This window comes from Anopheles merus, chromosome X (assembly GCF_017562075.2).
Source record: "Anopheles merus strain MAF chromosome X, AmerM5.1, whole genome shotgun sequence".
NCBI classification, from domain to species: domain Eukaryota; kingdom Metazoa; phylum Arthropoda; class Insecta; order Diptera; family Culicidae; genus Anopheles; species Anopheles merus.
In genome coordinates, this window is record NC_054081.1 from 13706825 (window position 1) to 13713686 (window position 6862).

Below are 6862 nucleotides of genomic sequence, written 5' to 3' on the forward strand. Positions count from 1 at the left end.
CGTTTTTTGCTTCTTCTTCTTCTTGTTTTCGATGTTTGTGTGTTTCTTGCCCCTTTAGAAGGGTTTTCATTTGCTTTAACGCGTACGGTGTGGAGGGCGCGGTGGAAGGGTGGAGCGCACGATTCCATCGGTGAGTGACCGATAATGCCCGTGGCCGCACGGAGCGCTGGAGTGGGGAGCGTTGCTTTTCTCAGGACGCACTTTATGGTGGAAAAGAAAAGAAAAGAATAGAAAAAAAGACAAAAACCTTGCAGCATAAAGAATAAGTCAAACATGAGGGCGAACGGACATGTAAGTGTGTTTGTCTCTGGGTGGGCGTGTGTGTGTGTGTGTGTGTGCACACACACTGTAAAGGAGATGGACTGCTGTGTAGGTGAAATAGCAAGTGGCTGTGTGTCTGTCTGTGTGTCCATCAAGGATACTGATGGAGGGGGGAGCGATGGTGTAAAATGGAAAACTAAAATGCAAAAGTGAAGCAAAAAAAAAAAATGCAGCTACTCATCACACAAAGATGCTCCGCGTGCATTGCCACTTTGCTTCCTTTCCCTACTCCCCCCCCCCGCGCGCTTGCCGTCACCATTTCCGGTGAATGTGCGTGTGCATGGGGAAACTTTTTTTTGGTTTCTTTGCTTTCTGCAAGTTTGTTGCCCGCTGTACCCTTCGCATAATGTGGTACGCTTTGCTTTCATCTGGCCAGTCAGTGTTTCGCCCTGTCTTGCGCTTCCGTTTCGTTCCGCTGAGGTGAACGCTGGCAGCAGGAAGTAGAGTCAGAGCTTGCAGCGGCCGTTTTCCCAGAACTAGCCGCCTTACCGCAATTCCTTGCAAGCTGGCGGTCCCAGGAATCACATCCATCGGTGGTCGGTCGTCTATTGGATGGATTGCACCCCGCTCCAACAGGGTCCGCTGCAGTTCGATTCCCCTTCAGGAGAAAACCAGAATGGAGATTTTTGACAGTTCAATTACAATTCAAGTTACAAATATGTTTTGAAGCCTTTTCGTAAAGACTACGGATTGATTGATTGATAAAGTATTGATTGCGCATATTGTTACGCAAATAAAATTGACTGGAAAACTTACTTACTTGGTTGATAACAAGGCATCGGAAGAATATACAAGTATTTCACTTCGCGGGCCACAACTTTCTGATATAACAGGTTAAGTTACGGATTGATATGGATTTAACATATACAAATATCCCAAAATTACGAATTATTTACTTTGACATTCAAAAAACCATTCCTGGTCAAATTATATGCACTTAAGGATCTCCGCTCTATGAGATTGAATGCAAGTCGACAAGTTCTCTAAGAAATCTAATGCCTTTGATAATATTATAAGGGGCGTTTGGTCCATGTGGTTGCTAATTATTGATAATTTTTATTTAGTTACGTAGATATGTTTATAAAATTCATATACGGAGAAAATGGAATACTAATAAACGGAAACTAATCAAATTAAGCTCAATAACTCATAAACTAACCACTTGACCACTTTGGTCTCTAGAAGGTCTTTATCATTTATAAGTGTAGTAACTAAACTAAGCTAGATATAAGGGCCGGTCTGGTGATACAGTCGTCAAGTCGTACGACTTAACAACTTACCCGTCATGGGTTCAAGCCCCGAATAGACCGTACTCCCATACGTGGGACTGAATATCCTGCTATGGTAACAATAAGTCACTGAAAGTCAAGCTCACTTCACTAGTATTAGTTAGTACAGACAGGCCCTGACCGACAATGGTAGTTGTGCCAAAGAAGAGTAACTATACATAGTCTCTTGCTTAATGTGAAGAGTATCTGAGTGTGTTTATCACATTAACACGTTCTTTGAAGTCTTCAACGCTATGTGACAACGGATCGATCAAGAGTGTCACACGTCAATAAGATATGTGTCTATAAATCATATGGGAAAGTAAATCGGATTAGCAATCGCAAAGACTTAATTTATACAAACTTTGTTGACATGAGCAACTTTAGATGATGTTACCTGTTTGTCTTCTTCTTACCTGTTTTCCTTGATTACTTTAACGCGCTCTTTCGGCAACTTTAACACGGATTTTCAGTCAATAAGATCAAGGAAAGCCTATTTCCAGACGGGAATTGATATTCTTCAGTCTTTGTAGCACCTGGTGTATATATCTATTACACCATCGGTGCCGTTTGCTAGAGCTAAGATGAGCGAGCTATATGTAAGAAGCTCAACCAAAAATGACGAACAAATGTTTCATTTCGGTTCATTCCAAGAAAGCTCTAAAACGCCCTTTTTCTTAGACGATTGTAAAATTTTCTCACGTTCATTCAGATTCAGTTCCAGTTCACAGCTTTCAGTGCAATTAACATTTCTGCTCCAAACTTGCGCCACGGCACCATAGTTTATTGCTCACGATTCGCACACCGTGACCTAAACGGGCATTTAAAACGATGACTCAAAATAGGTCAGCATTTGTAGCATCGCATCGACACGCAGCGGCACAAACACAACGGTCAAATACAAATTACCAATTTTTTCCACCTTGTTTCTGCTTCCCGGCCGGGCATGGTTCGTGGAAATAAATCCATCATGATTTCACAAGTGTGTGGGGAGGGGGAGGGAGATGGGTTAGAAGGGAGGAGACGAACTTAGCTCGAATGCAGCGGTTTCAAAGCGTTCTAACGTCAAAAAATATTATTGTGAATGGCACATAAAATTAGCTACGAACACTCCCTACAAACAGTCGCGTATGTGTGTGTGTGTGTGTTTCAGTGTCGGGTGTTTGATTATTATTTTAACTGGTCTCGGAACTGACCGTGCCATTTTGCGTTTCAGTTGAAGTGAAAGAGAGATACAGAGAGCGAGAGGGGAGGGAGATAGAGGAGAGTAAACCGGACGACTTTCCCGTGTGCGTTTATTATTTGTTGTTTACTAAGCAAGATGGTAGAAAGGGGAAGCTGCAGCAGGCTGGAGGTGCTTATTAGTACTGGCCGAGGATACTAAAAAGGCCAAACGACGTCCCGTAGTGAAACGGTTGCACCGGGACGGTACCCGTCCAAGATTAGGCAAATAAATTACCGTTCCAGCCACTGTTCGGGGCGCGGCAAACGGTTGTGCGCGGTATTTGCATAGCTGCTGTCAAACTTTGATCACGCTGTCGCTCACATCTGGGCCGCCGTGGTGACCGGGACGTGGTAAGTGTGGAAGGACTTCAATCGGGCCAGTTTTTGGGACACCGTTTGTGGCCCGCCCGTTGGAATGTTTATTATCGCGAAGCCGATGCACGCGGTACGACGGGACCGTTGGTTTGCCCGTTCGGGAGTCCTTGGCATGAATCATTGGGTTGTACGTACACTTTGAAGTGCTTTTCCAGCTTCTTATCGCAAACCCAGCGGGCCCCGGGTGCGTCTTATCTTACAGTTTTCAGCTAACAGTTGGGATGATGGCCGTGTGAAACCATTTCCCGATAAGCACTTATGCTCCCGCAATTCCACAGTTCACAGAACGCCCACATTGGACGTACGTGTCATTTGCGGGTGTGCGGCTTATCGGTAATGCGTACCATTTGAAGTTATCTAACATTACTCTTAACAAGTTTGCCACCGGGCTCGACACCTTTGTGTGGAAAAACGGTCACCTGTTTGACAAATGTTGGAGATTGGAGAGATATAAAGACATCTTCTAGAAGTTGTATGACTCATGTTGGCAGTGCAGTATTTGGCAAAGAATGGCAACGAAAAAACCACGATCCCGGGATCACCCGGAGCTGCTGAAGATCCACTTTAAATAAAATGGGTTTTGGAGGAGGCAGAAGCAATATAACCTTCCGAAACAGAAAAAAACCACCCAAGGTAGGCAAAGTAGCAACAGCATCAGCAGCAGCAGCAGCATCAGCATGGAGTGTATCGGAAACAAAACAAACTAACAAAGCGGCATACGCATAAGGGCAGGGTCGAGAAAACTACATTTGGCCAGCAAATGTTTTTGCCGCTCTCGGTAACCCGCCCGCTTGCCAGTGCTACCCCTCCCAGGCAGACACGGCATAATGCGTAATCGGGACTCGCAATCATGTGCGTGTGTTTGTTATTCTCTTGTCTTTGCGTGTGTGTTTGTGTGTGTGTATGTCTGTGAGGAATAGATTGGCCCGATACCGGATGCAGATCAGTACGCCGGGTACTGTGGTGTGCGAGATCTTCGGCCTTCTTTTTGACCCGTTCTGCTTCTTCATTTCGCTCTCGTTCTCGGTCGAAATTTGGCCGTTTCTTTTCGGCTGTTGGTTTCGTTCCTTTTGTACCATGAGTTTCAAATAGGAAGCAACCCCCGGGGGCCAACGTGATCTTGGAGGGTGGAAATGGGAAGTAGCGGCAGCAGCGACGCACATGTGGGTTTCGAGGGTGAATTCTTTTATTACCTCTGGCGTTTTATGGACGATGAGGGCAAAACAAAGCATCATGAGTGTTTCCACACCGGGCAGGAGTGTAGTGGGAAGGGGGCGTGCGGTGCTATATGAGTGTGAGTGTGTGTGTGTGTGTGGGTGCCTGCAGAGATCGTACCGGACCTTGGAATGGTCCAGGCTGGTGATCGCTTTGTGTGTGTGTGTGTTTTTTTTGGTGGGCAAATTTTCTTCTCGCCACTGCTGTTGCCAGTCGCTTCTGACCGCCCTGTTGCGTATGCAAACGATTCGGATCCATCGATCCGAGTACGATAACGTGTGTTAGAGTGATGGTCACACGATCGCACGTATACATGTTCGACTTTCCGCGTGCGGTAAATTGGCCGCACCGTGGTTGGTGGCCCATGCGAGCGCGCGGGAAACGAACGATGGTGCAGAGGAAAGGGGAAGGGGGGGAGGGAGTGTTGAGCAGGGTGTTTGGTTTGCGCGCCCTCGGACAATGTGTGTGGTCAATTGGAGGCGTTTTGCTGAATGCTGCGCCGAATGACAGCGGTTTAAAAGGTAGGATCCTGGTCACGGCACCAGCGATTTTGGTGCAGAAATGAAGCGAGCTGGAGGGCAGTAGTGCGGAAATTGTCGACTTCAAATTAGCGCAATGCGTTTCATGAGTTGCCAGCACACACACAGACATACACACATGTACACACACACACACACACACACACACGCACAAAGCTCTTCATTGTTGAGCTGATAATGATGCAGTAGCGGTAGGATATGCTCGGCGAAGAGTATGCTTTACTTGTCCACCAAACAAACAAGCCCTTTCAACGGCTCTGAAGCGTACAGAACAAAAAATAAGAATAAAACAAAATAAAAACATAACAAACAACCACTCCACGTATCGCCACCTACTCGTTTTGCATCCATGTGCCTTCATTCTCACCTCCCACCTACCGCCCCGGGGTTGGGGGTTTTTAGCCCTGGTACGGTTCGCTATCGGTGTCGCATTTCCGTTCCTGTTAATACGGCGCGGTCATCGTCGCACCACAGCCGGACCGAGAGCGTGCGTGTGTGTGTGTGTGTATGATAAGCGGGAACCTCTACGGGAGGTGCCGAAGGTTCCACGGCACAAGAGGTACACGCATACACGCCATACAGCACCATCGTATCACCATTCACAGCTTCCTGATAAGCGGGACGGGTTTCGACGTCCTCCAGTGCACGGGTTACAGTCCCTGGCGGGTTTTTTTTCGTTCCGTTCTTATCCTCCTCCTCCTCCTCCAATCCCCTCGCCCTACCCTCACGTACAGGGCGACCGGCGAGGCCGCGCGCTGGGCGCTCGCGCTATCATCTTTGCTGCACTTCTTTTAACAGGGCTGCCGTGCCCTGGTTGTCCCTGTTTCCTCGAACTGCTCCGGGGGCCTTTGGAAGGAATGGGGTGCGTGTATGCGTCCCCATGGAGCACTCCGCCGTTGCTGATAGTGCGTTGTCCGAGCACATTAAAAACGCGGGACAGTGTAACAGCTTACTCACCCGCACGATCGTCCCGTAGCGGAATCAATTATTCAAGCGTGCGCTTATCGCCGGAGCTTGAAAGTTGAAGGTTTTATTTTATTGCGGCTACTTCTCTAGTTGCTCCTCTCGGGTGATTCGAGCCGGTGTTCGGGTCCTACCTGGTTCAGGCGGAAGCCAACCAGCGTCCGCACAAACAGCCGTGCGCTAATAATGGTCTCATCACTCCACTGCACAGCATGAGTGAGAGAGATGCTGTTGATAGAACTCGATAACCCTGGACGTTCGCCTCCCTTACAGTCATCCAGCTCAGTCACTGAAAGACACACACACACACGCGCGCGCGCACGCACACCACCACGGATCGGGTGTGACCTCACCGATGGCTGGACCACGCTCTCGGGCGGACCGCCGTGCCGCCGTCACCGTAGTACCATCATATCTCATCTCGCAACGCGCTAAATTAGTTTTAATTGAATTTAATTTGCGTCAGTCTCGGTCGCACAAACACACACAGGCGCGCGCGTGCATCCCCCTTCGAAGAAGAAAGAATCGAACCGACAGGAGGGATGCAGAGTCGCCGGGAGGATACGGCGAATGGGATTGGGTGCCGGGCACTGATGGGCTCATGCTGGTCAGCAGCAGCAGCAGCACCAGCAGCACCAGCAACATTTCCCATCATGCGCCCATAAAGGCTTCCTTTCGTTAATCTCATCGCCGTCTCGTGTTCACGCTCGACCGAGCTCGTTGATTTCTTCGCGGTGGTATACGCGGTGGATGATGTCAACATCTAGCCGGTCTATCCGGTAGTGTGGCAGAGAGGATCGCATCGCAGAACGGCCAGGGATGCTCAAGTGCTTGTGGTGTATCACAAGAAGTAATATGCCTATAATGGGAGTTATTTTTTTGTATGGAGTTTGACAGTTGGAGGCTGAAATCATGTAAACACTCCATACAAAACCACACAAAAAACTAGCCTGCAAT